Here is a 13,640-nt window from a genome sequence, read left to right as displayed (position 1 = left end):
TTGTGACCACTAGTTTGAAGTAAACTGTTAAACGATTTTGTTTCTCTGGCATGAGGAAAGCCATCTGGGAAGATGTGTTCAAGCTTGCTCCCAGGAATATAATTTGTTGACAGGGTACCAGATGTGATTTTTTTTCGTTTATGGTAAACCCCAGACAAGTTAACACCTTTTTTACAAATGCCAGATGATTCCGAAGTTTGTCCTGGCTTTCTGCCTGAATTTGACAATCGTCCAGGTATGGGTATACTTGAGTATTTCTTTGCCTGCAAAATGCAATGACTGGAGCTAGGCACTTTGTGAATACCCAGTAGATAAGCCAAAGGGCAGTGCAGAGAACTGATAGTGCATGCAGCCTGCTTTTAAGAGTAGGCATTTTCTGCAAGATTCCCTGATTGGGATGTGCAGGTAGGCTTCCTTTAAATCCAGTGTTGCCAACCAGGCATCTTTGCCTATCATGGGAAGCAACTAGTGAAGAGTTAGCATCTTGAATTTTGGAATCACCAAAAAGGTATTCAGGATAGATAGTTCCAAGATAGGATGCCATGAGTTGTCTTTTCTGTATACCAGGAAAAGTCTTGAGTAAAAACCTTGTTCCTTTTCCTCTTCTGGTACAGTCTGAATAGCCTTTAATCTTAAGAGACAGAGTACTTGCTTTTGAGCCCCTGCCCACTGATTTGGGGGTAGATCTGGACAACCATTTGGGGTTGGTAATGTGTGGAAGTGAAATCTGTATCCTTGGGAAACTATGTTTAAAACCCATTTGTCCTGGGTAATGAGTTCCCAGTTTTTTGCTTGCAGAGCAATCTTTCCCCCTAAAGGAGCAGTCAGTTAAGAAGTGCTTGGAAGTTTTAAAGTTAAGTCATTGAGACAGCTTACCATAGGGGGGAGTCTTACTACTATTTGGAAGTGGGAGCCCCCCACTGCTTAGTTCTGTGCGTACCCTGGGACTGAAGCCTGAGTGTTCTGCTGGTTCTGGGTTTGAACTGAAAAGGCCTGGAAGAGGCAGGAAAGGACCAATTTTTTGAGGGCCAATGACTACTAAATCTAGGAGGCTGCACTTGTAAGAAATATTTAACAGTTTGCATAGATCTAGCTTTTTCCTCCATCTTTTTAAGAACTTCTTCTGCTTTGTCGCCAAACAGGTGGTCCTGATTTACAGGAGCATCCAGCAATTTAGTTTTAACAAGATCTGGCAAAGATTGCTCCTTAAGCCAAGTATGCCTTCTAAGTACAGACCCGGTGACAGCAGCCCTGCAAGATGCCTCTAGTGAATCAAAATCACATTGCAAAGTATGTTTTCCAACCTGTTCAGCAGAATGCATTAAATCCTGTAAATCCTTATTTTCAGCACAATCAGGAATTAACATAATTTTCTGTTTAAGCAATCCAGTAATATGCTGCTGATACTTTAACATATGAAACTGGCAATTTAAGGCCCTGATGGCCAAGGTTGCAGGGGTGTATACCTTCTTACCCCATCTATCCAGGGCCCTGGAATCTCTATCAGAGGGGATAGGATTTCTGGCAGTAGTAGCCTTAATGCCCTTGGGTCCCTGTGAAATGGTTTTAGGATCCGCAGGTGGATTTTTAAAAACGAACTTGTGAGAATCAGGAACCCTGTAATATCTATCAGGTTTTCTGGGAGCAGGAAGTAAAGAGTCAGGGGCCAAGCTAGATTCTGAAAAGGCATGGTCACCAATGTCCAGCACAGGAGGGATAGCTAAAGGCCTGTGTTGGGGCAGGAGTAAGAAATCTCTAAGCCTCTTTTTAGAATCAGAGTAATCCTGGCTTTCCCAGTGAAAATGCTCCCTAAGAGTATGCAAGGTTTCACCAAAAAAAAAAATCCTCTGGGGGAGAATCACAGGGAATTGAGTCTTTTGCATCAGAATCCTCATAGGTAGATAAGGGTAAATCCTGACCATCAGAGGAGACAGAAATTTCAGAATCCTGGTCAGAAGTATCACAAGCAAATTCAGTCATAGGTCTCTTAGAGGGGGAAGGCTGGCTTCCCCTGATTAAAGCAATAAGGTCTTCAGCCATTCTTATCATTTGTTTTTTTAGGCATATTGGCCTGACCATGCGGTCTGGGCATCAGTTTCCTATGCATGGTTCGAGTTTTAGGCCTAGATAAATAAGATGGCGTCGGTTTAATATGCAAGTCAGTAGGCCGTAATACACCCTCAGAAGCCGGTGCCTGCACAGCGGCTCCGGACCCATCCAAGGTAGAAACATCCGCAGGTTCCACAGCTGAAGCATCTCATGGTATACTGGACTCTGAATGGGTCTAAGTAGAGGCCTGCGAATCTGAAGTAGCGGGTATCAGGGGCTGCGAAAGCGCCTCACTGAGTACCGGCGAACTGGCGACTAGCTTAGGAGAAGCGTCGTCGGTAACTTTGGACCTAGACGGCCTGTCTCTGTCTTTATCTTTGCATTTTTTCAGAATGTCGGTAGTCGGTTGGCTTACTGAAGACATATCTAGATAATTGAACCGAGTACCAAAATATTTAGAAATTAAAATGTACTGAAGAGTAATAGTCCATTGCAGCAAGGTACATCGTGGTCAGGGCCTAGGCAAGGAATACAGTACGAATGAAAATCTTTATGAGGTATTTGCTTTCCACAAGAAATACAACTACTGATTTTTACTGACATCAGTTTAGAGCAACAAAAGGTTTCCCCAATGGGGTACTTAGCTTTAGTTGAAGACTTCGGTTCTGAAACTCAAAAACAAAAATTTCAGGAATCGGCCGACCGGAAGTTGCGAACTGCTTCTGCTTCGGGCACCGCACGGCAAGAAAGGCTGACGTAATGGCGTCGGCTGCATGCTTATACCCCTGACTACCTGACGTCACGGAAGATGAGACAGCAACCAATGCAGGACCCAAGACTTTGATAATCAGGCCGACTGAGGGCTACTGCATGCAGATAACCCAAATGTGATGACTGCAACAGTGAAACATGAAGAACATTAGGAACACTGATCCCTTTTCTGAGCCCATCCATTCTATTTTGGAATTTTTGGCGGAACTCTTCCAACAAGGTTCAGCGGCAGCAACCATCAGAGTACAACTTGCTGCAATCTCAAATTCCACATTGATGATCCTACCTCGAACTTAATGTCACACAGGTTGTGTAGAGCCTTCTTGAAAGGTGCCTCCTTATTAAGACCTCCCTTTAAGGAACCCCTTTCTTCTTGGGATTAAAATTTTGTTCTATCTCCCCTGACATTACCACCTTTTGAACCCTCCTCATCTTCAGACCTCAAGTTCCTTTCCTGGAAGACTATTATTTACAATTCATTTAGTAGTAGCAGCAAACAAGATCTGGGTAGTTACACCACCGCATTATGGGATACCTACTTGCCACGAGCCAAGTTTGAGTCTTTCAGCTGTGTATTCGGACAAGTCGGAGCAGAGAATTGGCTCCGAACCATCATTGTAAGAATGAACAGCAAGATGGACAACAAACATGGAACGTTATGGTGAGTACATAACTTCTTTTTTTTTTTTTCACTAGAGGAAAAAAGATCATTTTGCTGTCATGTGTCAGTCTCTTCTTTACCAACACAGCCCCACTACTATGCTTCACATGACTTCAGCTACACATGTACATCCACATAATATGTACCAACAACTGTGATAAGGGAGATACATAGGCTTAAAACCATCACACAAATAATACAAAAGTTGCAGCAGAATCACATTAAATGCACAGCAAGTGGTTCCTACACTCACATTACAAAATAATGTAAACAACTGGCTCCATTAAGCAAATACATTTCTTTTGTATAACGTTCATACTAAAGCAATTTAGAAAACTGGAAGCCTGAAAACTTATTTTGCCTTTCAACCAAGCTCTGTTTCTCCAGTTTAAGTCTGATTCACTTGCACTATTTGGATGTGATTTTTTTTTTCTTTTTTTCCAAAAGCATAGTCAAGCATTTAATGGGGTCTGACCATCAAATAAATAAGTTTCTGCTCTACAAATCAATCAAGTTATATTACATGCTCGCCAGCTGAAGCAGTTTGTGTTTAAAATCACAGCTCAGTTCTGTAAACATGTATATAGTACTTATACTACAGCAGAAAGATTTGTCTGTCACAGTATTCAGTTACACTAAAATAAGTCCGAGCTTCTTTAAAAACAGCTTCTGCAAATGTTCCTCTTTGTTCACAGCAAAACAGGTTGGACCTTGAGTAATGCAGCATCACCCCATAATGAATGACATTAAATGCATAGTTTACAATGGCTACAAATGTATAAACACTGAACAGAATGAAGACATTCAATATTTACAGTTATACAATGACTGGTCATTAACATTCAAAAATGAGCACGCTGACTGGTCAGCCCAACCAGTGTGCCCATTGTAAATCGAGTACATACCAATAGAAAAAAGTTTGGTTGCCAAGACATTCTTCTATTAATATATGCTATGGAAGTTCTCGTTTTCTTTAATTTAAAATAAAGAAATAAAACTTAGGAATCCAGAGACTTCAAAAGAACAAGAGAGATGGGACAGAGAAAGTGCAACAATAATCATGTACTAGAGAAACCTATCTGATTATCATCATATTTTCTCTGTCCCCTTCTCTCATACATTTGAAGTCTCTGGATTTCAATTTTTTTTTTTTTTATTAAAAACAAAACAGAAAAAAACAATGGAGATCTTCCTTTCTCCTTTGCTTCTTTTTCACAGCACTGATGTACTGCGTAAGCTTGGGAATGCAAGTCCCATATGCATGCGCAGTACATCAAGAAAGCCCCATGAAACGGGGAAAAACAGAGAAGAGCAACACAGCACCATTATACAAGGAGATTATTTAAGAAAAGTAAATAACTTTTTTTTTCTTAAATGTCATTGTACAATAGCAATAACCCATGGCTTTGCCCTTGTGACCAAACCAAACAAACCGTGGGTAAATCCAGCATTATCCACACCCAGCCAAGGGTTAGTGCTATAATAATAACTATAACAGAAATAATCATACAAAAATTATACTTATTGATAGAAATATCAAGAATTGTTTTGGTGAAGAGAGAGAAAAAAAACGAAAGTTGAATTTATTAGTAGGCTGTATTGCAAGTAGTGAGGGAAGATTGTGCTAGATATGAAATGAGGAGACTATGAGCATCAAAGCAAGATACAAAATTAAGGGTGTAGAGACGTCCAAGATGAGTGACATGGTAAGGACAAGGTTTTTAGGTTAAGCACAAGTGGTAAAGGGCATTCCCCAGAGTTTAGAATTCGGACCGACGTCTTCTCTGAAAGGATGTTTTTACCCTCCCGCCCTCTGTGGTAACGTCATCAACACACCTGGCCAACTTCCTACAAATAGCCTATTAAATAATTCTTTTAATTCCCCTGTGAAACACAATATTATGTAAGCATTGTCCCCCTTCAAGTTTGATGTTATGATGGACTGTTCCACTGACTGAATTACCTTGGTATTCCTGACCCTGCAAATGGAGATGTGATCTCCAGCTATATGACCAGAGATGTTACAAACAGCAAAAGACATCCCAAACATCAGATCTGTTTCCCCCTCAGTACCTTCTTCTTCCTTTTTTTTTTTTTTTTTTTTTTTTTTTTTTTAATACTCTCAGAATACCTGCTCTCGGTTTATTGCAAATTGTACACAGTAGCAAGCCAATCATCTTTCCACAGCGGAAACAGTACTCAAAGAAACGAAGCAAACCCTATTTTCTTTTTTAATTTATTAGATTTTACTTCAATCAGAATTGGGATGAGACACTTGACTGTCAATATTAGGCTTTCTCACAGTATTTCACTCAGCATATTTTACTACTACTGTTACTATAATTACCATCATTATTATTACTGCTGAATAGTTGATTTCTCTGTGCATCAACCCGCACGGTAGCAAGGTTCCATTCTGTGGGCAGCACTGAAATTACAAACACAGCAGCAAAGCAATCTTCTCTCTCTTTTTAATACATTTGGGATTACACTCTAAACGTTAGTTATCAACAAGCAGTGAGCTGAAACTTCTAGGACATTTTTTTTAATATATACATTACTGGCATAGTGAGAAAACACTTGAATTATATGCTGGCAGCTATGGCAATGCAAACTTTACAAAGCAGTACTCCTCTCCACTGTCCCTGAATTTGCAGAACATTCTTGATTCTGCCTCATGTTTTCCAATGCCCCTTAGTCAATAATGCCACACATTAGAATTTCCTACACCTAAATGTATGATGATGCAAAAAGTACTGTTCTATTATTTTTTTATGTGAATTAGACCAATACCTCTTATCTGTCCCTAATTTTGCCTCATATTTTCTTTTTCCTGTCCCTTGTTAAATTTGTGACTTTTCTGGAAAATTACTGAGGATTTAGTCTGTCAGTAATGCTAGAAGTTAAGGTTTTATCATTTTTATTGTTCAGAAAATGCTTGTTGATGCAAAATGTATTGTTCTTTGCAAAATGTTTAGCTCTTTTAGCCTTTTTTGCATATTAAATTAATATTTAAACGTTTTTCCTGATATTGGGCTTTTGTCCTCCTATTACTCTTGGTTTTATCTAGAATGCTTGAGCAAAGAATCTGGTAAGTATGCACAACAGTGAGACATGGTTTTCCTTACTGTTTGTTTCTTTGTTAGGGTGATCAGGAGTGGGGGGTGAAGGAGTTTCCTGTCAATAACATTCAGCTTACCTGAATCTGGCCAAAACACTGAACACTGTACCCCACTCTGGCATAGTAGGTTCATAGGTAGGTACTAGGCTATCGGCCCAAGGGCCTATGTAAGACTAGTCAACAAGGTTCCCTGGCTTACGCCATCCACGAAAGTAAACAGGCTAAATGCCTTAAAAACAGATGGACAGCCAGCTGGCTGAAAGATAGAACGCACATAATAAAGTCAGGAACATCCTCAAAAAGTATGAAGGTAACTAGTGATGTGCCCAGAGTTCAGCATACTGTGAGCCCACCTTTTCAGCATCTACTCATATCTCCAGAAGGGCAGTCAAGACTTTTGGTTAAATAATTTTGAAAATTATAGCAAACTGGACATTATGTCAAATCTCCCCATGGCCATTACAACAGGAACTAACCTTAGTAAGCAAGTAGAGTACAAAAAAAATGACAACACAGTTTTGGCAGGAATCTCACTGTCAATGTGCAGTATAGCCAATACCCCACTCCAAAGTAGTTTGGAATCGTGGAAACTGGCTTGAGAATTCCATCTCGTTTGATAAGCATGTACCTGCAAAACTCAGAATATCCTATTTAGCATAACCAGTATTTAAAGTTATAACATCCATATCAAAAGAAGAAGTTATTAACCCTTTTTCTGCAGCCTTAATTATACAAATCACTGAGTACAACACACTTTTCAGAATCGACTTTCTAGACATACTGAGCAACCAGAAAGGTCCCAGAGGTTCCTAATGAAGACTGCTGACGTAAAATCACTGTAATACCAGGAAACACCATCTCGTTCTTGGTTTTTTCATAGGCTCTTGCATAGGGATCTATGCCTTGCATTGTGAGCCATTAGTACCCATTCCTGCTTGAGCTCCTGTATCTCCACAAGTGAAATAGCTCCACTAATGCCAGAACTAGGGGCTTAAATCTCACTACCACATAAATAAAACACATTAGAGGGACAAATTTATTAACTCAATGTCTACCCCATCTTTGTAAAAAGACTTCTCCTGCAAGGAGACACCCTAGCATCCTTCAGATTAAATCTGGGAGACTGGATGGTTACTCAACGTTAACCTTAAATTCTCTTCTTGAGTACAGTGCGAGGGTGGGCATTGGCAGAGTTGAATAGTCTTATAACTCAACTGCTTTGTATTTCCTATGACCCCATGAACAGCAGCAAGTTGAAAATGTTCAGTGTCTGCATTCTTGCACACAGAATGATTACTGGCCATCTTTAACTATCTACCAAGATAAAATTTAAAACTAATATGCCCCAAATTGGACAGTTAGTAGAAACAATAAAATAAACAAAACAAGCCAACAACATCATTTACATGTTCCCCTTATCCATAAGGGACAGGTGTACTACACCAGTACTGAATTTGTAGTTTCCCATCCATACATCCTGATTACATCTGAAAAGGGTAAGGGAAGTTGTTTGCTTTAGGTGAAGAGGAAGGCAATTCCAAAGAAGTGGTACTCTCTGAGATACATACCTACCCCTTTAATTTGTTCTACTTTTGTTGCAGAAGAGATTACAATCTCTTGAGCAAGTGTTTATCCCACAAATGGACTTGCAGATGTGCAGTGGATCAGATAGGATATTGTCTGTTGAGGCTCTGTACATGAGAGAGAGACCACCCTCAATAGCTTGTATGACAGATACTGAGAAAAGGAGCAAGTAAAAACTAAACAGCAACTCAGCAAACACAAGAGAAGTGAAAAACCAAGCCAGTCACACCAGGTACTTAGCGTATTTGCAGTTTAATCCAAATACTTTTGTTTTACTAGTTTTAGACTTCTTCAGAATAAAAAATAAAGTGCAAAAGCACATACTATATACCCATTTCTCCACCCCTTTCTTAATTAATTCAATTCAGACCCATCCAGTTGTTAAAACACAGCACAACATAAAAGGCATATTACATTTATTTAATACACTGTTACAGACTCACAAAACATACTTTGTGTCTTTCGGTTTTCCCGGTTAGGGGTCACCACAGCGGAACTCCGGTCCGCTGATTGGTAGTTAATTTTTACGTGCCGAGTTACCAGCCCTGATGCACAACTTTCAACGAAGGTACGCCCATTCACGCATGCCTCCACGCAGAAGACGCTCTAGCTGTGAATCGAACCGGACAGCGTCTTACTGTGAGGCGACAACGCTACCGCAGCACCACCACCGCGGATCACAAAACCTACTAAATATTGCAAATAATGTCATAAAATTCATAAAAAATACGCTGCTTTCAATTTCAAATAAGAACATTTTAGCTCTATGAATTCCCACCCCTAGGTCCTAGGTCAACGTGATCTATGGCACAACATTTAAAGGCATGTGTTGGGTTCTCCCTAATATGTCTACATAGGGCATTCTTTTCATTGTGATGTTTAATTTCATAAATATGCTCGTAGATCCTACTCCTGAATGCTCTCTTAGTTTTCCCCACATAACGACTGCCACATGCCTGACATACTGCAACATATACAACTCCTTTGGAATAACAAAAATATTTTTTACGAGGTTTTAATGGTGCCAAAGTTCACAATAGTAATTCTATCTTGGTTAACTACATGTTGACATTGAGCACATCTTCCACATTTAAAACATCCTCCATCAACCCTTCCACCTATTCTCTAACATCCCTTTGAAAGAAGCCTCTTTTTTGTATACAATGGCCGTTTTTTCTCCTAACAAGGAAAGTAACTCAAGGTCCTTACTGAAAATTCTCCAATATTTCCTGACAGTGTTACAAATGTCATAATAGTCAATACTATATGGTAATATCAATGCCCTACCATAGCTCTCTCTGGTCCCTTGTCCAAGTGTTTGTAACATGGCAGTGGTGTTGTCCAACAACACATGATACACCCCTTCGTTCCTTTTCATCTGTACTTCACTCGTTGTATTGACCACCATCTCCTTCGGGTACCCCCTTCTAATTAACATACCTTCCAGAATCTCACATTCCTGGAGAAACTCATCCAGTACAGAAACCATTCTGGCAAATCTTACAAATTGGCCTTTAACCAAGGCTCTCTTTTGATGTGCAGGGTGCCAACTATTGTAGTGCAGCAAGGAATTAGAATAAGTAGGCTTCCTATAAAGATGTGATGTAAAAACCTTGTTGTTATAATCCTTTCTAATGGCGACATCCAAATAGTGAAGCACATCTCTGTCCATACACATGGTAAATCTCAGAAAATGTGTCGATTCATTAATATATTGAAAGAATTCATTCAGCCTATCCTCACCATCTTTCCAAAATAGCACATCATCTAAAAATCGTCCATAGAGCATCCAACAGTCTTTAAAAGGTGAATTAAAAGACAAAAAGATCCTCCCACTGGGCTAGCACTATGTTAGCAAAGACAGGGGCACAACATGCACCCACTGCTACCCCCTGCCTCTGCTTAAATAAATGCCCCTCAAAGCTCACAAAGTTGTTCCCTAACACAAGTTCAAGGCACGAGCTCAAAGTAGAGACAGTATTACAGTCCATGTTTCTTGACCGAAAACAAATCATAAATGTCTATAGTTACCATTAGTAAGTTATTATCATACATTTCTTGTCTAATTTTCCCAAGAAAGTCCCAAGAATCACTCAGCAATGTTGCCCTGTTCTCAAGCACGTTTGACTTTAAAATCCACAAATATTGCAATACTAAATGTTTTTGATGCTTTTGCATCCACTAGTGTGTGTGTGTGTGTGTGTGTGTGTGTGTGTGTGTGTGTGTGTGTGTGTGCGTGCGTGCAGGGGAGGGGGGCTGGTGATAGATTTATGAATTTTTGGGATCCCAAAAAATTGTTGGGATCAGTGGATGTACTGTCTGCAAAGATTTGTGTTCCTCTACAGAAATCTGCCCATTCAACATCAACTCAACCAATGTTAAATCAACATTTCTGTAAGCAATGTTGAGTTCATTATGGGAGACGTCTGTATAGGTATCACTGTATAGTAGTTGAAACATCCTGCTAATGTAGTCATTAACATCCATTATCACCAGCCCACCACCCTTGTCCGGTTTCATGATTCTAATGTCCCTATTAGCTAAAATTTCTTCAAAAAGCATCACTTCAATGAGTGTTAAATTTCCTACTGTATTACAATCCTGTCCTGATCTAAGGTCACACATTTCTTTAACAATGTCTCAAACTAACCATAGGGTGTTGGGGGGGATATATGTGCTAGGTCTTATTTATAACATTAGTAACACACCAGTGTTAGCCCCATTTTGAAAATGTACTGCCAAATTCAATTTTCTACTGAAAACTTTTACCTGTAGAACTGTTTCCACTATGTTAGCCCTTTTAGCTGGGACAAAGTTCATTCCCTTCTCAAACAAGTCAGCCCACTCAGAGGTAATGCTGATGTGACTCAAGTTATAAATGTTAAAATCGTCTCCTGTATTTTTTACAATTGTAAACTGGTTGTCTTCTCTGATCTCCTCTTCATTTGTGGAAATAAACGGCAATACTGGACATTCTGTCCCCATCCCATGTCTCTTCCCCCTCCCTCTCTGCTGGTCCTGCGCCACATGTTGTTGATGGGGTGTTACCATTTGTATCCTTGGGACACTATGCTGAGGACCCAGCAGTCATTGGTGATGGTGGCCCAGGTGCTTGCGTGAAAGGAGAGTTTTCCTTCTAGGGATAAGTGAAATTGGGCAGAGGGAGGGTGTGTGGGAGGAGAGTCATTGTGAGCTCATGCCAAGAAGGGGTGGATTAGATCTCCCCGTTTTTGAGTGGAGGAATTCTACTGTTTTGACCTCTGCATTTGCAGTGGCTGCTATCTGGGGGTTCTGCTTCTGCGGGGTCTGGGCTGAACTGACCTGGTGGAAGCAGGAAAGGACCACTGCTTGGAGGGGCAATCCCTGCTGGACCTGTAAAAAATCCTTAACTGTCTGCATAGATTTAGTTTTTTCTTCCATCTTTTTTAAGACCCCCTCTGCCTTAATGCTAAGTAAGTAGTCTTTGTGCAAGGATGCATCCAACAATTTAGATTTAACTTGGTCTGGCAAGGGCTGTCCTTAAGCCACACATGTCATCTAAGGAATGAACCAGTGACTGCTGCCCTGCAAGAAGCTTCTAGGGCATCAAAACCACAGTGTAAGGTGTGCTTAGTTGCTTGACTTGCAGACTGCATTAACTCTTGTAATTCTTTAGATTCTGCACAAGCAGGAAAGGAAGACACTTTTTGTTTGAGAAGTTCTATGGTATGTTGCTGAAATTTTAGCATATGGAAAGTACAGTTGTGTACACTTACCATAAATGCAGATGTTCGAGTGTATTCACTGTTGCAGTCATTACATTTGGGTAATCTGCTGGCAGGTTGCCCTCAGTCAGCCTGATTAACAACGTCTTGGGTCCTGCGTTGGTTGCTGTCCCTTCTTCCATGACTTCAGGTCGTCAGGGGATAAAACATGCAGCAAATGCCATTACATCAGTTTTTCTTGCTCCAAATGTCAGGTGCCCCCCAAATGGGGAGCAAAATACATAAATAATTTAAAACACAAAAATATATACCGCCAAACAAAAGCAAATATGCTTTTTCCCCACTTTTCTGAGATTTAAAAAAGTTCAGTTACAGGCTTGCTGTTCCTGAACTGTTTGTAAGTTTCTGTGAGGCCATTTTTGCTTGGGCTAAAGGAAAGTCTCTCTGTTGATCAGTGGCAGTGAAAAACATTGAGCAGCTCCCCTGCCCCCCGTGGGAGTTGTTACTGACTTGAAACTGTAGTTTTGTTGGCCGTATTGGGTCAGTTCCTGGCTCTTTCCAGCCCCTGCTATCAAGCACGCTTTAGCGCGATTTAGCACGGAGTTGCCACTAGAGCAGCATCGGGCAGCGCCGGTTTAACAAGGTTAAACTTTTTCTGGCTCCATAAAGTCTGTTCTTCATTTTTTCCTTAGAACTGCTCTACTAGTAATCTAAACAGTATATCCCTTAACTAAAAAGCTTTTTTTTTTTTCCTCCAAAAAAAAAAAAAAAAAAAAAAAAAAAGCTCAGCACTTGTCTTAAAAGCATCTTCTTTTCAGGCTTAGCACTTCTGTATTATACAAAGTCCCTCACTAGCGAACCCCCCCCCCCAGGAGTATCCACTTCCTTACTAAGTCCTCTCTCATTCAGTTACACCCCAAACTTCTTAATTTCTCTAGCATGTCGAAGGGCCAGATGCTGGTGTCCTCTCCTGTCCAGTTGGTGAATCTGGGAATATTGAGGCAATGTTACAACCCTCTCCTCCTCCCACATAATACAAATACTTGCGAGAGATACAGCTATTTAGCCAAACTGGAGGCTGAGCTCTCTATACTCAGGGCTGGCAAGACCAGACAGGAGGAGAAGGCAACTACACACACCACAAAACCAGTCTCACATAAAGCTATCACAACAACAATGAATCAAACACATAAACACACAAAGACATACTCAGAGGCTCTGAGCAAAAATTTACCTAAACAGCAGAGGCCTCCAAAGCAGACACCCAAGCAACCGCCACCTCATGACACACCACAGACAACACATAAAACACAAAATCAGTGTGCAAAGCAGTCACAGCCCTTAAGGCCAAATACAACACCAAACATACTTGTCATAGGTGACTCCACAGTCAGACACACTGACGTCCCACTCACCAGGCTGAACAAGGAGAGGGTCACAGTAAGCTGCCTATCGGGCGCTAGAATCCGCCACATAACACAAGCACTCGGGTCACGCCACAGCAAGTACAAATATGACACAGTCATTGTCCATGCTGGTGTGAATGACCTGAGACGTACCTCCCTGGACTACATGAAAAGAGACATAGAGGAGCTCTCTGATTATGTAGCCCAGGCAGGTATGACCCTGACCCTGAGCAGCTTCCTTCCTTCACCAAGAATGATGCCACAACATAGAGACAAGATGATCAGCTTTAACAATTGGCTTAATTTCTGGTGTCATTCAAAGGGGATCCAGTGTCTGTCTGCCT

The 13,640-nt window shown here is 40.7% G+C and overlaps 1 protein-coding gene across 3 annotated transcripts in view; it reads right to left on the bottom strand.

The window, feature by feature from the left end:
* SIPA1L3 (signal induced proliferation associated 1 like 3) overlaps positions 1-13,640 on the bottom strand; it is a 3,185,962-nt gene that overhangs the window by 2,599,287 nt on the left and 573,035 nt on the right. The gene's annotated exons all lie outside the window — the stretch shown is intronic.

The sequence above is a fragment of the Protopterus annectens genome, chromosome 1.part0, assembly GCF_019279795.1.
Source record: "Protopterus annectens isolate FY-2018-M chromosome 1.part0, PAN1.0, whole genome shotgun sequence".
Taxonomy (NCBI): Eukaryota; Metazoa; Chordata; order Ceratodontiformes; family Protopteridae; genus Protopterus; species Protopterus annectens.
Note: the sequence above shows the minus strand (reverse complement) of the source record. Positions and strands in the feature narration are given on the sequence as shown.